Genomic DNA, 17,900 nt, shown 5'->3' on the forward strand with positions numbered 1-17,900 from the left:
CTTGCCACGGCATTCTGCACCCACTGGAGTTTCTGGGTCAGTTTCAAGGGCAGCCCCACATAAAGCAAGTTACAATAATCCAGTCTGGAGGTGACCGTCGCGTGGATCACAGTGGCTAGGTCAGGGTGAGAAAGGTAAGGAGCCAACTGCTTAGCTTGGTGGAGATGGAAAAATGCTGCCTTTGTCATAGCTGCAATCTGCGCCTCCATGGAAAGGGAGGTGTCGAAGATTACACCCAAACTCTTAACGGACGGTGCTGGCACTAATTGCGCCCCCGCAAGAGATGGGAGTTGCCCCCCAATCCCATATCGTCCCTTCCCGTCCCAGCCACAGGACCTCTGTCTTCGAAGGATTTAGCTTCAACCGGCTCCCACGTAACCATCCAACCACAGCTTCCAAACATCCCCTAGGACGACCAAGCTAGGTGTCTCTAGGAAAAAATCCGCCACGACCTGAAGCAGCTCGGACAGGAAATCCTTGGTGCAGCGGGGACGTCGGTACACCAAAAGGAATCCTGTGCTGCCCCTATTGCCCAACTTCCAGAACATGCACTCAGAAAACTGGATCTTCCCAGTAGGACGCCTGGTGCAAGCTAGTGACTTCCTAAAAATCACTGCACCCCCCCCTCCCCGCCCACATGACCTGGGTTGCTGTGCGTAAGAGAAACCTGGTGGGCAAGCAGCGGCAAGGACAGGCCCATCTGCTTCCTCCAACCAGGTCTCTGTCACACATGCCAGGTCAAATCCTCCATCCACAATCAGGTCGTGGATGGCAGTGGTTTTATTCATCATTGACCTGGCATTACACAGCAACACTTTCAGGTCATGTGGGTTTCCCCTGTTGATTCCAGTATCCATCCGGTCAAGGCCAGACCCGGAGGCAGGGATAGTCCTCAGACAACGACTAAACCTGCCTCCTCGGTAATGACATGGTCTGGTCTTAGCGTAACTCCGCCTCCTGCCCATGATCACCGAGATCGGATGTCCCAGTGCTCCCCCCCCCCCGTGGAACTTGTCCCAGCCATCGTGTTGGCTGGGGCCCCACTCCCAGGCAGCCCTGATCCCGCCCCTTAAAAACAAAACACAAACCATACAGAACCAATAAAACAACAACAACAACAATAACAAAAGGAACAGAACAATTATACTAAAATGAATCCCCAACCCAATATCCATGAAGGCTGTTGTTTCCTGGAAAGTAGTATTCAAAGGTATGGGTGCTTCTGATCCTGGAGGTAGAATGTAGCCATCAAGATGAACAGCAGTAGCCACTGATATCCTCCATGAATGCCCTTACAACTTACACCTAATTTGGAACACAGGAATATATTTAGGGTTGCCATATTTTGAAGAGCAAGAAAAGAGGACATATTTGCCAACTTCTACTTTTAACTATGGATCGTGATGGTGACTCTATCCATGAAAAAGAGGACTTGTCCTGGAAAAAGGGGACACGTGGCAACCCAGAACATTGGGTCCATTTTGATCAGTCTAAATTAACTAGCAGTGGCTATCCAGGCAGGAGACTCTCCATTTCCAATCTACTTGGAGACTCCAGGGAGTGAACCTGGGAGCCAGTTCTTTTCTCAGGCAGCTGACGATAGAAGTTAGAAGAAGTCTCACAGGAGAAGACGTGATGGAATTACCCTCCTTCCTTGCCAATGTCAATGATGGTTTTCATGATCCATAAATGATAGGTGATATGATAGCCAAATATATTAAGGGTTTTCAGATGGACAAGGAACAAGCATGTTTTCTGCTGCTCCAGAGGGGAGGTACCAACGCATCTGGTTCAAAAGTCAAGAAAGGAGATTTGAAGTAAACATTAGAAAGAACTTTCTGACAATAAGAGCTGTTTGAAATTTGGAACAGATTACCTTGGAAGGTGGTGGGTTCTACTTTCATGGATGTTCTTAGTTTGGATGGCCATCTGCCAGGAATTCTTAGTTGTGATTCCTGCATTGCAGAGGGTTGGACTACATGGCCCTTGGTGTCCCTTCCAACTCTATGATACGAGGGCTTAGGGCCCTCGTATTTATGGGACCGCCTCTCCTGGTATGCCCCACAGAGGACCTTAAGGTCCACGAATAACCATAGTTTAGTGGTCCTGGGCCCTAAGTCAGACTATCCTCCACCAGGGCCAGGGCCTTCTCAGTGATTGCTCCTACCTGGTGGAATGCTGTGTCCCTTGAGTCTAGGGCCCTTCAGGATTTAACCTCCTTCCGTCTGTCCTGTAAGACAGAGCTATACCTCCTGGCCTTTAATTTTAATTCAGCCTCATCTTTTATTTCCCTTCTTTTCCCTCCCCCTCCCCTTTATGAAGATTACCCACTCTGAGACCCCACAGCTAATTCTCCCCTGGCCTCATTGCTGGACCAAGTAGGACTAATTCAGCCAGCTAGCCCTGGTGATTATCTAATGCTTATTAGATGGATTTCCCCTAAATTGATTTCTGAACTTAGAATTTTATTGTTATTTATGTTTTTATACTGTATTTTATGCTGCTTTTACAATTAAGTGTTTTAAATTTATTGTTAGCCACCCTGAGCCCAGTTTTTGAACCAGGAAGGGCGGGGTATAAATAAAAAATTATTATTTATTATTATGAGGAGGAGGAGGAAGGAGCAACCCAGTTCATCCCTCAAACAGAAGACTTGATGCCCTAACACTCAGCTGTTAGTTCTTAAATTAATGGCTGAAACAATCTCTATTGATCTTCTTAATCTGTTTGAATAATGAAGGTCCAGTTATCCCACCTGATCCTTAACGTTGAGATAATGTGTAGAAAAATCTTGTCAATTCCAGCACTGCAGGAGTGTTTTCCGCGACACAAATTGCTGCACCACAGCTTCCCAGCTTCCCGCAATCATCTTGCCAAAGGGATTTTGTATTCTCTGTTCTTTCATTTTTTCCCTCCCCGTTTTAATGAGAGGTTCCCCACCTTCCTCTCCTCCATTGTATTCAGGTATTGTAAATAATTGATCTTCAAGATTAAAGGCGCGGCTGTTCGAGCTGCTGAAGTTGGCTCTCAATACGTCTGGAATAAATCGAAGCCCACGAAGAGGACCCAGCGTGAAGCCTCTTCCATGGGGCCACTAAACCATCAATGAGGATTGGACATTTGTTTGAATACATTGTTTGCGTTTGTTATCATTTCCCCAGGAAAACTAATTAAGGAACTAATTGATTGTTTTGTTGTGCTGCTAATTAACTCCATATGGTGCACGTCTCCATGGAGATACAGTAAGAGTTATTGAAACTTTAGTGATTTAATGTGTCACTGCTGGGTTAAGGGACAAGTCTGTAAAGCTAACCATCCTTAGAGGGACAAGCTTTGGGGGAAGTTTTAACTTCCCTCTCTGGTTTTTTTGCAGCGGATAGGGGTTTTTTTCCAACCGTAGTCAGCATTCTCAAACAAGGAGACTTCTTCAGCACTGCCTCATTCTGATCTTTGCCCCAGTTTTCCAGATTATGGGGGCATCCTTCCAAAGTAAATTTAATCACTAGGGATCCTCCACTGATTCATTTTAATAAGATAGAATTGAATTTTATACAAATCATTGTGAGCAAATCATTGGCCTCAGCTTTCAACTCATTGTGTACATTTTGTGCCTCTCCCCTCTCCACGTTCCATCTCAATATTAAGATCATAAAATAAGAGCCCTGGTGGATCACACTAAGGAGACCCATATAGTCCAGCATCCTGTTTGCAGAGTGGCAACCCAGTGCAACTCAGCAACTCTCACCACCCATGATTCATAGCAAAGGCTCTGACAGTGGGACTAGAACATAGCCATCATGCCCACTAGCTGTGGACAGGTTTGCCCTCCCTAAATTTGTCTGACACTATTTTAAAGCTGCCTGTCTGATCATCACTGTAATAAACAAAAATCTGCCCTGATTCTCTAATGGGGGACACAAGAGCCCTTATAGAGTCCATTGTAGGTTCTCCATCGGTCAGAGAAAATAAAAGAGGCCAACCAGAGAATATTGAGAAGCAAAGCAGCTAGTAAGCCTGATCTTTACTGAACGGTTGCAAGAGGGTGCTCCCCTCTCACGCAGGAAAGGAGGAGGACCCAGAACCAAGGTGTGCCTGTCCTTATATAGACATTTTAAATTCCCTGCCTTGGAGCTCAAGACCACCCCTCCATACATCATGCATACATCACAGAAGGGGTGTAATCCAAGACCACCCCCCACAAACATCATACCTACATCACAGAAAAGGTGGTCTACAACAGAAATTTGAATGTTGTTGTTTTTCCTGTCTGCCAGGTTATCTGATAATGCCTTATCTGATTGCCTTTCCTGGTAGTCTGGCCATTCCTTTGAGATGGTAATTACTTAATTCCTGAGACAATGGGAAGGTTCCCTCACCCTCTCCCTCCTCGCAGAGAAACACTTGGTCAGCTTGGGAGTCAAAATGGTTTCAGGACTGTCTTCCTGTGCTGCTTCAGACATGTGGTTTATATATTTATTTATTTATTTATTTATTTATTTATTTATTTATTTATTTATGTGTTTGCTTGGTACATTTATGAACATTTATTACATATCTAAGACCTTAATTTTTTTTATTTCATCACTATATATGGTGGCAATGAGTTCCGTAGCGTATCTACATGTTCCATTTGCTGATTCTGAGCCTCCCACCCTTCAGCCCTGCTAGGTGATATCATTTTCTAGTATTAGAGAAGGGGAGAAAAACTTTTCTCTTTCCACTTTTCTCCACATCACAATTCAGGACACAGAGAAAGGCTGTCCGGCTTATGGGGTCTCCAGATGCATCTGATTGGCTATTGTGGGAAACAGGATGCTGGACTAGCTAATCTGATTCACCAGGGCTCTCTCCACCTTGCTAATGTGCACTGATTAAACACTGCATTGCAATAAAGCAGTATTTTAAAATATATGTATATATATTATTAAAGATGTTCTTTGATGTGAATGTATGTCAGGGAAAGTGCACCCTTGACTCCTACTCCCATCAGCCTCAGAGTCATGCTCCTGCAATCAGATTCTTCTTCTTAGGGGATGAAATCAAGGACTTCTCCCTTGGATTGTGAGAATAAGACAGGAGAAATCAATCAGAATACAGAAACACTCCAGAGCTCAGAAGGATCAGTACTTTTTCCTCCTGGGGGTACTCAAGGGTACGAAGTACTGGCACCTTTTATTCCTAGAAGAACGGCGCTGGTTAAAAGTGTGGCACTTAACTGTAACAACTTCATTGTAAGTACCAGCAGCAGCTTTCTAGAAGAAAAACACTGAAAGGATCATTTTGCTCAAGCAAGTCTGAGCTTGAAAAGGAAGCCATTTCTGCTCCTTCCTAACCCCCCCACCCCAAAAAAACCCCAGGACCTAGGTGAACAGAGTCAGTCCCAAAGGTTTTTCACTATGAAGACTGCCACTTGCAGTTTGATGATTCACCACAAAAGGGCAGCCTCACATAAATGTGTCCGCAATTCCTGACACTGCCTGAACCTTGAGGGACCCTTCTCAGATTTGCCTCTCCCCACCTGCAGTTAGGCAGGTGTTCACTTCAGAGGTGGTCTTTTTAGTCTTTTTAGTCATAGTGGGGTGCTGTTCCAGAGGGCAGCACCGACTCTGGTGTCAATTAGCAGCAGATGAATACCTTTTAAATTTTGTCTCAACCTGGTATCTGCAAGCTTGCTATAGGTTTTATCATCTGTTTTGCTGAATTTTATTATTGGTTTTCCAAATACTGATTTTGATTGATTTTCTTTATTTGATTGGCGGTTTGAATCCCCGCATGGGGTGAGCTCCCGTTGTTCGGTCCCTGCTCCTGTCCATCTAGCAGTTCAAAAGCACGTCAAAGTGCAAGTAGATAAATAGGCACCGCTCCGGCAAGAAGGTAAACGGCGTTTCCGTGCGCTGCTCTGGTTCGCCAGAAGCAGCTTAGTCGTGCTGGCCTCATGACCCAGAAGCTGTACGCCGGCTCCCTCAGCCGGTAAGGTGAGATGAGCACCGCAACCCCAGAGTAGTCCACGACCGGACCTAATGGTCAGGGGTCCCTTTACCTTTACTTTTAGGAGCATAGAAAGATGCCTTATGCTAAGTCAAACCATTGGTCCACCTAGCTATGTGTTATCTACATCTCAGGCTATGGCCCTTCCATGGCTTTTGTAGTGGTTATTTCATGGGAGTTTGGGACATATCTAGGCATCTGTGAAAGTTGTGCATTTTCTTTATGGTTGTGACCTCACCTGAACCAGCTGAACAAGTTGAACCCTATTATCACCAATGCCTGTCTTGCTTTCTGGTGATATCTCTGCACTTGTCATACCTCAAAAGGCTGTGAAGGACTCTGGCTTGGTGACAGAGCAACTGCTTTGCATGCAGAAGTTCCCATGATCCATTTACAGATCGGTCTGGGAGAGACCCCCCACTCCAAAGCTGGAGAGCCACTGCCAGTCAGTGTAGACAATACTAAGCTAGAAAAACCAGTGGCCTGAGTCAGTATGAGGCAGATCAGTATGTTTGTATGTGGAAGGCACCTGTGGCAATTTGTACACCAGACAGCACAGATTGCTATCCCTCCATGGACCTTCTCACCGTGTGGATTCCACTCCTCTAACCATGGTGACAGTTTAGCCATCATACCATACATAGTGATGGCAGTCAGTGTATGTTGTCTGACCAAATAAATAATAATAATAATAATAATAATAATAATAATAATAATAATAATAATAATTTATTATTTATACCCCGCCCATCTGGCTGGGCCTCCCCAGCCACTCTGGGCGGCTTACATAAAAACCAAAAATACAGTAAAATATCACACGTTAAAAACTTCCCTGAACAGGGCTGCCTTAAGATGTCTTCTGAATGTCAGGTAGTTGTTTATCACTTTGACATCTGCTGGAAGGGCGTTCCACAGGGCAGGCGCCACTACCGAGAAGGCCCTCTGCCTGGTTCCCTGTAGCTTTGCTTCTCGCAATGAGGGAACCGCCAGAAGGCCCTCGGCGCTGGACCTCAGCGTCCAGGCAGAATGATGGGGGTGGAGACGCTCCTTCAGGTATACTGGACCGAGGCCGTTTAGGGCTTTTTTATTATTATCAAACCTTTATTAGGCATTATGCAAATAAAACCATAAAAGAGAAAATAACATATAAAAACCTTGAAATGCATATAAAAAGGCAGCAGATGGTTACATACATATATATATATATACATATAAAATCAGTGGTTTTCCTTGTTAACCTGCTCCTTGGAGGACTGCTGCCAAAAACTCAGCTACCCCCGCCGTTACCCTTTGGTCAGCGTCGGATAGGTAAAGTCCCACACATTTACCTTGCTGGGGTTCCAGACCACCCGAAAGAGGGGACAGCACGCGTTGACGGAGCGTACTGTGCAATGGGCAATGAAAGAGAATATGCTCTACAGTGTCCGGGACATTCATAGAGCATCTGCAGAATCTCTTGTTTCTAGGAACGTTTTGATATCTTCCCCTGACAAATGCTGAGGGAAAAACATTTAAACGGGCCAGCATAAAAGCCCTACGTTGGGCTGGGATTATTAATTTAGTGACATAATTGGCTCTACTATCTAAGATATTTAAATCATAGAATGTGGGGGAGCAAATTTTGTTTACAGCTGCCATAATATTTTGTCTCTCGACATCCTTTAGTCTAGTTAGGATATTATGAAAAATGTACTGCTCATTAGAGTTGTACAGGGGCTCCAGCTCGATGCCTAAAGATTCAATCTTTTTTTCGAGGTGCTGATACCATCTTGATTTATAGGAGTCTTTGAGCAAATCAGCGAGCAGACTTGATGGAGGGCAGCGAAAGTGGCAGCGTAACCAGTACTTTATTGAGGTGGACCATGCCCAATATTCCAGTGTGTGTATGCCTATTTCTGCACACATTGTTTCATATTTGATCACAGCTGGGAGTCCAAGAATACGTCTCAAAAAGCTGGAATGAATTTTTTTTCACTGTTATATGCTTGGACCCATAGGGGAATTCCATAAAGTAACTGGGATTGCACTTTTGTTTGAAATATCTGAATGGCCGCAGGAATAAATTGATTACCTATCTGATAATAAAAACGGGCAACTGCTGATGAGGTGCACTTTGCCTGTTTTATGGCATTTGTGCGATGGGTTACCCACCCTAAATTGCTCTGGAATAAGATTCCCAGATACCTATGGATTTTCACTTGTTGGATTTCTTGCCCTCTTATTTTCCATTTCTCTAATTTCCAACCATTCGAGAAGACCAAAATTTTTGTCTTCTCATAATTTATAGAGAGTTTGTTACATTCGCAGTAAGGGATCAGTGAGGATATAAGACGTTTCAGACCCAGGCTCGTTAATGATAGTAGGACAGCATCGTCTGCGTATAATAAGAGAGGAACTGGCTTCTGATTAAGTTTAGGGGCATGTGATTCTATTTTTTGAAGGTAATCTGGCAAGTCTGATAGGAATAAATTAAATAGAAAGGGGGCAAGAATACACCCTTGTTTTACCCCTTTCGAGTTTGGGATATCTGATGAAAGGTTAAGTTTGACTTGACAGGTATTAGAAGAGTGTAGATTTTGCATTAGAATCAATAAGCGCTGATCAATTTTTAATTCTGCGAGTTTCCTCCACAACTTTGGGCGGTCAATTGAGTCGAATGCACCACGAAAATCTACAAAAGCAGCGTATATCTTAGATTGCCTTTGGGATCTGTATTTTTCAACCAGATGCATGAGTATAAGACAGTGGTCTAGTGTAGAGCAACCTTTGGAGAAACCTATTTGTTCTTTCCCTGGTAGGTTTAGATTTTTCATCCAGGTAAGGAGTTTAGATAAGAGGTGCTTAGCGTAGATTTTCCCTATCACTGATAGTAGGCTTATCGGTCTATAATTCCTTGGTTCTTTTGGGTCGCCATTTTTAAAGATTGGAATAATTATTGATCTTAACCATATCTCAGGTATGATCCCGTATTTATCTATAAGAGTAAACAGTTGAGCTAAGGGTTCTGCCCACCAATCTATATAGGTCTTAAATAATTCTATTGGTAGACCGTCTGGCCCTGGAGATTTCCCCGATTTGAAATTTTTAACTATCTCTCTAATTTCCTCTTCCTCTACCCTTGGCCACTCCTGGAGTTTATTTATTTTATTTTTAGTGGTTTCATTTCCTTTAAGTTCACTGTGTAGATTGTTAAATACAGATGTAAAATATTGGGACCATTTGGATTCTGTAATTGGTGGTAGAGTTAGTTGATTTTCAGCTTTCAATCCTCCATACACTAGGTTCCAGAACGCTTTGTTGTTTTTACTCTGAATTGAGTCGAGTAATTGTAGCCATTTTTGGGTTGCGTATTTTTGTTTCTTTTCGGCCAGAATGTTGTGATATTTTCTTTTTCCATCAAGATAAGAGGCCGTTTAGGCCGTTTAGGGCTTTAAAGGTCAGCACCAACACTTTGAATTGTGCTCGGAAACATACTGGGAGCCAATGTAGGTCTTTCAAGACCGGTGTTATATGGTCTTGGAGGCCACTCTGAATCACCAGTCTAGCTGCTGCATTCTGGATTAGTTGTAGTTTCCGAGTCACCTTCAAAGGTAGCCCCACGTAGAGTGCATTGCAGTAGTCCAAGCGAGAGATAACCAGAGCATGCACCACTCTGGCGAGACAGTTTGCAGGCAGATAGGGTCTCAGCCTACGTACCAGATGGAGCTGGTAAACAGCTGCCCTGGACACAGATTTGACCTGTGCTTCCATGGACAGCTGTGAGTCCAAAATGACTCCCAGGCTGCGCACCTGGTCCTTCAGGGGCACAGTTACCCCATTCAGGACCAGGGAATCCTCCACACCTGCCCGCCTCCTGTCCCCCAAAAACAGTACTTCTGTCTTGTCAGGATTCAACCTCAATCTGTTAGCCGCCATCCATCCTCCAACCGCCTCCAGACACTCACACAGGACCTTCACCGCCCTCACTGGTTCTGATTTAAAAGAGAGGTAGAGCTGGGTATCATCCGCATACTGATGAACACCCAGCCCAAACCTCCTGATGATCTCTCCCAGCGGCTGCATGTAAATGTTGAAAAGCATGGGGGAGAGGACAGAACCCTGAGGCACCCCACAAGTGAGAGCCCAGGGGTCTGAACACTCATCCCCCCCCACCACTTTCTGAACACGGCCCAGGAGGAAGGAGCGGAACCACTGTATGACAGTGCCCCCAGCTCCCAACCCCTCAAGACGGTCCAGAAGGATGTTATGGTCGATGGTATCAAACGCCGCTGAGAGATCCAGCAGAACTAGGAAACAGCTCTCACCTTTGTCCCTAGCCCGCCGGAGATCATCAACCAGTGCGACCAAGGCAGTTTCAGTCCCATGATGAGGCCTGAATCCCAACTGGAAGGGATCCAAATGGTCCGCTTCTTCCAGGCGTGCCTGGAAGATCGTATTGGGTCAAAAGAATGACTCAACCAGTCCAGCATCTTGTTCTCTCAGACCAGATGGAAATGATGGAGCTATAAAAGGATCAATGGTGATAGGGTCAACATGCACTAAGTTTCAAGCAGATGGAGCAATCACATGACCAGTGGGATATATGATGAACTCTGTATGATTCCATGTCACTTAAACCATTGACCAACTTGTGTAGTATAGAGCCAATATGGTGTAATGGTTAAAGTGCAGGATTAAGACTTGGGAGACCAGTCTTCAAATCCCCACTCAGCTATGAAACCTTGGTGTTGGATATTTAAACTGCAGTCAAAACCAACAATTCATGTTTTGCTAGAAAGGTACATGATAGGAGCTGAAGCTCACAGTTTTCCTATAAATTTTCTAGAGAGAACTCTATCAGAGACATTCCCATTGTGCCCTGACAAGGGGAGGCTATATATATTCTGTGTGGTGTAGTGGTTATGAGCGGTAGTCTCGTAATCTGGTGAACCGGGTTCGATTCCCTGCTCCTCCACATGCAGCTGCTGGGTGACCTTGGGCCAGTCACACTTCTTTGAAGTCTCTCAGCCCCACTCACCTCACACAGTGTTTGTTGTGGGGGAGGAAGGGAAAGGAGAATGTTAGCCGCTTTGAGACTCCTGAAGGGGAGTGAAAGGCGGGATATCAAATCCAAACTCATCTTCTTCTTCTTCTGTTTGAATTTTTTTTTCAAGTCCCGATGAAAATTCTTCAGCCTTTTAGTTTGCATTTCTCCTAAATATGCACCTTGTTGTATGCAGTTCTTCCCAATCCCCCTAATATAAATTAATATAAAGCATTTTTTGTTTGTAGCTTCACTAACTTATGCATCTTTATACATACTTTCCCCTAGTATGTTCATTTTGTACGTTTTTAGGAGGGAGAACTGCTTCTGTGAAATTCAGAGGAGTGTGGATTTCAAAGGGTAGCTGCATCTTGTTTCACGTATTGTTTCAGGAAGCACTAATCAAGTGGTTTTGCATTAAAATACAAACCAAACCAAATTCCTTTCCATTCCCTATTTGCCACCAATCTAGTTTGTGCTCAGAGTGGCTCATAATGGATAAGTAGATAAGTAAGTAAGCACATGAAGCTGTGAGAGAGGAAATATCTGCTTGATCCTCCGCTATTAACAGTACTGGGCCCTTACTGCATAAGCAGAAAGTGGCCATTTTGCCATGTCCAATTCACAATGAAGCACTGACGTATTTTACACTCAGGCCTGCTGATTGCTTCCCTCCCCCTCTTCCCCCTCTTTTGTTTTCAACCTTCAGATCGTTGATTTAATCCAGCAATGATATTATCTGAATTCTGAAGGACCCCTGGATAGCCACTGAAGCCCCAATCAGCTCCCCTCTCCCCTAGAAAGCAAGAGGTGATATTAACCTGTCAATTTGCTTCCTCCTATCATTTAGAACAATTTTGGATGAATTACGAGCAATAGAAAATCGCTTTAGGTGTTCATTAGCCAGGAGGCAGAAATGATGATAAATGTTACAGGGAGAGATTCTTCTTAGGTTGCTTTTTCTTGTTTTGTTTTAAAAGCACATGTTACAAGGCCTAAACACTGAACCAGCCCCACAGAATGGACTCAGCTTCATCAACAGCTTCATGCCCACCCAGATAAGTAACTCGGAGCAAGGCTTTCAGCACAACGGCCTTTCTTTTTTGGAGCAGCATCTCCAGTGAAATATGGCAGGTGCCCACTATAATATTATTATTTTTATTTATTTTATTAAAGATTTTCTTAATTTACAAAAGTGTGTGCAATGTCTCTCTCTCGTATTCCCCCCCCCCCCATGTAACATTTTTACAAATCAGTTTCATTTGTGTACTTTCCAGGAACAATGGAAGGCATTCCCCCCCCCCCCAAATGGGTGAAAAGTCTCTGCCTCAGATTTCAGGTGTTGTTTTGAAACATATCCTGCCTCGCAGGGGGTTGGACTAGATGACCGTTGGGGTACCCTTCAACTCTACAGTTCTGTGATGTCCTTAGTTGTATTGGGGTACTGTTTGAAAAATAACTTTTAGCCGGGGAGTGAGGGGGGGGGTGTTTGTCACTTTGAGATTTGTAAAACATAATGAGGAACTTTATGGCTACATTTTCACTCTTTCCATACACACAGTGGCAGGAGCCCCATGAGCTAGCCAGCGCCGTAGAACCAAGGGGAATTAGTTTTTTGGACAAAAACAAGAGCATGAAAGAAGCAGTTGAGCTGGCCTCTTGCTCGTGATCAGCTCAACCAGCAACCAGGCAAGATGGTCTGAGTAATGGTGGGGTTGATAAGAGGCTCTAGGCCTCCAAACTGTGGTTGATGGATCACGGGGCTTTGGAGCATAGCTGTCAACCTACAGATTTGAAAATAAGGAACCAGCAGCCTCGAAAATAAGGGATCAGCAGCCAAAATAAGGGATTTTCCAAGCATAGGTATGTTCAACTTCTGAGCCCCTCCGAGCCAAAGGCAGAGAGCCCAGCCAGCAGCCAAACGAAGCCTCAAGCGGTGGTTCCCACAGCGCAGCAACCCGGCAAAGGGGATGCAGCAAGGAAAACCACCGTCACCTCTCTGCTGGGAAGCGCTGAGCAAAGGCGAGTCCCCAGGCAACGCGGCTGATTTGATCAGCACAAGGCATGCAAGCTCCACCCCCCAGTTGTTCTTAGACTCCTTATTGGGTGAGCAACGCAGCCAAGCAACACAGTTGGAGTCTCCCTCCTCCCTGGCCAGCAGGGAGGGAGGGAGAGGAGCTGCTTCCTTTGAAACCCGGGAAATTTAAGGGACAACATCAATAAGGGACAGCAGCGGGACACAGCGCTGGGATAAGGGACTTTCCCGCCAAATAAGGGACAGTTGACAGCTATGTTTTGGAGAGGTCTGGAGCCCTGAGGGATCTGGGCAGAGACAAGAGGGGGGTGGCATCCCTTAGATCACCTTGTAACTGTTATATTCTTTTAAAGTAAAAACCAAACAATTAAGTTATATGCAGTTTTTTTTAAGGATTTGTGAGGATTCCTCTTAAAATATCCATGAAACCAGGTCATTGGGGGTGGGGGGCAGTGGTTTCCTCCATTTCCATGCAGGAAATGGGGACAGACAGAATTTAGTCTTGGGCACGATGGAAAATGAGTGGTCTCCCTTTTCTTTCTCATTGTGATGCCTCCATCTAAGGCTGGGCTCCCAGGTTTTATTTTTACTATGGGGTAAACCTGTGTCTGGGCTATACTACTTCAGTGGGTGAGGAAGTTGCTCTCCTTCACAGGAGGGTAGGGTTGCAGGCTGGCCCCCGCACTCTCCCGCTCTTAGCAGGGGCGTGTCTTGCCCCCGTGCCATTCAAGACCATATAACACTGGTCTTGAAAGACCTACACTGGCTCCCAGTACGTTTCCGAGCACAATTCAAAGTGTTGGTGCTGACCTTTAAAGCCCTAAACGGCCTCGGTCCAGTATACCTGAAGGAGCGTCTCCACCCCCATCGTTCTACCCGGAGACTGAGGTCCAGTGCCAAGGGCCTTCTGGCGGTTCCCTCACTGCGAGAAGCCGAGTTACAGGGAACCAGACAGAGGGCCTTCTCGGTGGTGGCACCCGCCCTGTGGAACGCCCTCCCACCAGATGTCAAAGAGAAGAACAACTACCAGACTTTTAGAAGACATCTGAAGGCAGCCCTCTTTAGGGAAGCTTTTAATGTTTGATGCATTACTGTATTTTAATATTTTGTTGAAAGCCGCCCAGCGTGGCTGGGGAAACCCAGCCAGATGGGCGGGGTATAAATAATAAATTATTATTATTATTATTATTGGGGAGTCCTGGCCTCGCGTCATGGTCGCAGCCAGCCAGTCTGGCTGGCTGGGGAAGGCATGGTTTGCTGCATTTAAGCGGCGGTGGGACCGGGATCTCTCTGTTTTTCACGGATCTCGGATCTCCCTGCTTACCTTCATTGCTTCGTTGCCCTCCTGCTGCCTGAGATTCACAGAGTCACCACTGCTGCTTCAGAGCTGCTAGAGGCATTGGGAAAGCTTGGTTTTGGGGAGGGGAAGGTTGCAGCCACCACCTACCCCTCCCCTTTAAGGGTATTCCGTTAAAGGAATCCAGGGGTCCTGGTTCCTGCCCAAAGCCCGGGTGGTGACTAGGGCCATGGCACAGCTGTTCCGGTGAACCTGGGGTGAGCTCTGAGTTTATGTACATCAACAGGACTCCCCCTACTGGTGGTTAACCCTTGAGAGACTTCCTGGATGGCGGGCAGGAGTCTGATATACAGTGGTACCTCGGATTACAGACCATAGCTTTCCCCTTTTTTGTGGGAAATTCCCTTATTCCAGTGCCGCTTCCTGCTACTATCCCAGATTGTTAGATATCCCATAGACTGTCCCCAGGACAGGTGAGGCTGTTGATCACTTATTTTGGAGGCTGCTGATCCCTTATTTTCAAATCTGAAAGTTGACAGCTATGTTACAGACACTTCAGGCTACAAACGCTTTAGGTTACAGACTCTGCTAACCCAGAAATAGTACCTCAGGTTAAGAACTTTGCTTCAGGATGAGAACAGAAATTGTGTGGTGGCAGCATGGCGGCAGCAGGAGGCCCCATTAGCTAAAGTGGTGCTTCAGGTTAAGAACAGTTTCAGGTTAAGAACAGACCTCCAGAACGAATTAAGTTCTTAACCTGAGGCACCACTGTAGTCATTTTCAGTCCAATGCTTAAAGCCAATACCGCACACATTCTGTAACCAATGAAGTTGTGGCCTTTCTTAGCCCAGTAACCTAGAATGCTGGTGTCCACGTGCCTTTATTCACCAAAGGAGGGGGTGGTGGGGCCTTGACATGCAATGAACATGATGAAATGTGCTTCCATGTCAAAAAGATTTACTCTGCACATAGTAAAACTGGCCTGTCGTGGAGAATATCCTAGCATCTTCCTTCCACTGGCATGCTAGATTTTAATTGCAATGATTTCTTTTTGTACCCAGGAGCAGTTCATTATGCAAGCTTCCCTCCTGCCTTATGAATTGGTGCACATGTTCAGTAAGATGTACCTTTTAGCTCAAATGCCATATAGTGGTACCTCGGGTTACAGACGCTTCAGGTTACATACGCTTCAGGTTACAGACTCCGCTAACCCAGAAATAGTGCTTCAGGTTAAGAACTTTGCTTCAAGATGAGAACAGAAATCGTGCTCCAGCGGCACAGCGGCAGCAGGAGGCCCCATTAGCTAAAGTGGTGCTTCAGGTTAAGAACAGTTTCAGGTTAAGAACGAACCTCCAGAAAGAATTAAGTTCTTAACCCGAGGTACCATTGTACTAGGTACTGGGGTGCTTTGTTGTGCTTTCAGTGGCACTACACAAGTTGTGATGGCCCAATGCAGGTGGTTTCAAAAGAGGATTAGACAAATTAATGGAGAACAAGACTATCAATGGCTAAAAACCACACTGGCTATATTCTACCTCCATTGATGGAGGCAATACCAGTTGCTGAGTACCAGTGGCTGAGAATCACAAATGGGGAGAGTGCTGTTGTGCTCAGGTCCTGCCTTCGGGCTTCCAACTGGGTCATTTGGTTGGCCACTGTGTGAACTAGTGAGAATCTGGCTCCTTCAGGAGGGAGACCTGTATACAAATTCAATATAAAAAAGGAAGTAAACAGCATTTTGGACTAGCTGGGCTTTCATTCTTCTTCATGTGCATGTTGCTTTTTCTGTGATAAAACACACAAACATGCACACACACACAATTTGCAAAACACAATAGTACATTCAAAGCAACATAAAAATAAGTCAATAAAGCAGCAGTGCATTAAACAAAGCTAAAAAGAGCAACGATAAAAGCCATGCCAAGGGACACAAGACCCTTTACGAGTGCTCCAAGACTCCAGCAGTTAAAAACAATTTGCAGAAGAGCAATTAAAAACCTAGAAATATCTTCACCTGGAGGCCTAAAAAAAGAAAAATTAACTAAAATATTGAATGGGAGTGTGGTAGGGGGGAACTTGATGACTGGCCTTGAGCAAGTCAGTCTGCCTCTATCTCGTTAATGCCAGTCTTGTTGCTTGCTTCTCAGTTTCTCAGTTCCTTTTTCAGATTAATGAACACTTTTAAAATAAAAAATCTGAAGGTGGGATCAGGGCCGTCCCACCCACAAGACTGAGGCAGCTGCCTCAGGCAGCAGAATCCCATGGGGTGGCACCTCTATTGGTGCCCCACCCTGCCCTGCCACCACCACTGGAGAAGTGAGGAGAAACGACAACAGTAGCTTCTGGCATGATCTCACAGATCTCTACAAGACCTCACAAGAGTTCCCTGAGATCTCACCTGAAGCTGCAGGTTCTCCTCACTTCTCCGACAGCAAGGTGGTGTGGGGACTCCATCTTCCCATTCCGCCTTGAATGGCCAAACAGGATGGGCTGCCCCAGGGAGGGAGGGAAGGAGGGAGGGAGGGGGTAGGACCACAGGGAAACAGGAAGCCACCTTATAACTGGTCTATCTAGTTTGTTTATGCTTACTGGAAGTGGCTCTCCAGTGTCAAGCCCTACCCAGAGGTTGAACCTGGGAGCTTCTGCATGCAAGGCTGTTTCTCTGCCACTGACCTACAGCCCTACTCCTAGATGCCATAGTCCTTCCCTAACTGAATAAAGCCTACAGTTGTAACACAAAGTAAATGCAGATATAATATGCCATGTAGCTGCCTTGGGAATATAGGATGCTACATCATACTGAGTCAGACCACTGGTCCATCTAGCTCAGTATTGTCCGCAACAATGGACAGCAGCTCTCCAGGGTCTTGGGCTAAGCTCCTTCCCAGCCCTACCAGGAGATGTTGGAGACTGTGCCCCTGCCACCTGCCTTATGCATGCGAGACAGATGCTCAACCACTGCGCTATGGTAATAGAACCATAGAATCATAGAGTTGGAAGGGACCACAATAGTCATCTAGACCAACCTCCTGTGACCATCCTCCTCCTGCCCAACTCTCAACTATGAGATTAAGAGTCTCATGTTCTACCAACTGAGCTATCCCTGTACAGCCTCTGGGCCATGCCATGGGCACTAAAGTGCAGCAGTTGTTTCTCTGTTATCCATCTATGAAATGCAAACACTTGCAACATACCTCTGGCAACAGTTGTGAGGCTGTTCAGAACGAAACTTTGTCGATTCAGGGGTTTGTAGGTTCTCCAACTCTAAACTGCTGCCAAATATCCCTATCACCAGAAGTAAAGTGGATTTGGGTGCAAGTAGATTTCTTCTTCTCAAATTCTGAATTTGTACTGGGGTGGGTCACGGAATCTGTGCTTTGAATGTTGAACAGACAGAGTTAGATTTGAAAATGATGCACACACGCACACACACAGCAGCTACATCTTAGTGTTAATTCATACTGATGCCAGCTGGCTTGAGCGTATCAAAAACTCATGCTGAGAACTCCTTAACTAATAATTACTCCATTGCAGGACTGAGAAATCTGTTATTAACC

The 17,900-nt window shown here is 45.4% G+C and overlaps 1 long non-coding RNA gene across 1 annotated transcript in view; it reads right to left on the reverse strand.

Annotated features, from left to right (window-relative positions):
• Positions 1–16,011, reverse strand: part of LOC309333890 — a 30,429-nt gene extending 14,418 nt beyond the window's left edge. The window contains exon 1 of the long non-coding RNA XR_014152760.1: positions 15,879–16,011. This is a non-coding gene — a long non-coding RNA (uncharacterized lncRNA). The remainder of the gene's footprint in view (positions 1–15,878) is intronic.
• Between the last annotated feature and the right edge of the window lie 1,889 nt (positions 16,012–17,900).

Source organism: Podarcis erhardii (assembly GCF_964252035.2).
Source record: "Podarcis erhardii genome assembly, chromosome: Z".
NCBI classification, from domain to species: Eukaryota; Metazoa; Chordata; class Lepidosauria; order Squamata; family Lacertidae; genus Podarcis; species Podarcis erhardii.